The 886-nt window shown below is 63.2% G+C and overlaps 1 protein-coding gene across 1 annotated transcript in view; it reads left to right on the top strand.

Annotated features, from left to right (window-relative positions):
* The window catches only part of RND1 (Rho family GTPase 1), a gene marked incomplete at its 5' end in the record, with an annotated part of 3,135 nt that overhangs the window by 1,488 nt on the left and 761 nt on the right, over nt 1–886 (top strand). The gene's annotated exons all lie outside the window — the stretch shown is intronic.

The following is an 886-nucleotide window of genomic DNA, read 5'->3' on the forward strand; positions in this document are numbered from 1 at the left end:
CCCAAAGGAGGATGGGGGGGCTGCTGCCCTCCCCTCGCACCATTGCCCTGCCAGCCCCCCAGCCTGGGGGGCTGCCCCCATGGGAGGGGGGGGGCCTGGGGGGTGTCTTCACCTGGTCCCCAACCCTGAGGGAGTCCCTGGGGGGTTTGGGGCGCACAGGACCCTGGGGACATCAACCCACGGGGACCCCTGTGGGGTTTGGGGTGCCCAGACCCTCAGGAACATCAACGCAAGGGGGTCACTGTGGGGTTTGGGGGACACAGGGACGCTGTCCTGGGGATCCCTGTGGGGTTTGGGGTGCACATCATGGGGCTCATCCATGGACTCATCCTGTTTTCTCCCCCTTTACCCCATCCCTCATCTGCTGCTTGGCCCTGGGGGACCCTGGTGGGTGGGGGAGGGGGGCTCTTTTATGGACTATCTTGGGGGGGTGTCTCTGTTCCATGTCAGTGTTATTAAAAAGCTTATTTATTATCAGAAATATAACACCTACCTATGTGCAGCCCTGCCTGGCCCTGTGTTTTGGTGTCATCGGTGATGGTGACACTTACGTGGGGCTGTGCTTTCACCCCTGGGTGCTGGTGCTGAAGGCAAAATCCCTGGGGTGGGGGATTTGGGGGGTGCCAAAAGGGACCCCCACCTCTTCTGCTGCCCCCCGACTCTGCCTGGGTCCCCCTATCATGTAAATGGGGATGCAGTGGGGGTTTGAGGCTCCTGCAGGAGCAGATTTGGGGGTTCCCTGGAGATTTTGGGGTGCACAGGGCTGTGGGGGCGCGGCCCCAGGGGCCTCATTTGGGTACGCAGGAGGTCCCTGCGGGATGCGGGGGGCTCAGGGACGCGGGGACACCGTCCCGCAGAACTCATTGCAGTGGGGGGGGGGCTGCCG

Source organism: Corvus brachyrhynchos, unplaced genomic scaffold (genome assembly GCF_000691975.1).
Source record: "Corvus brachyrhynchos isolate BGI_N302 unplaced genomic scaffold, ASM69197v1 scaffold193, whole genome shotgun sequence".
NCBI lineage: Eukaryota > Metazoa > Chordata > Aves > Passeriformes > Corvidae > Corvus > Corvus brachyrhynchos.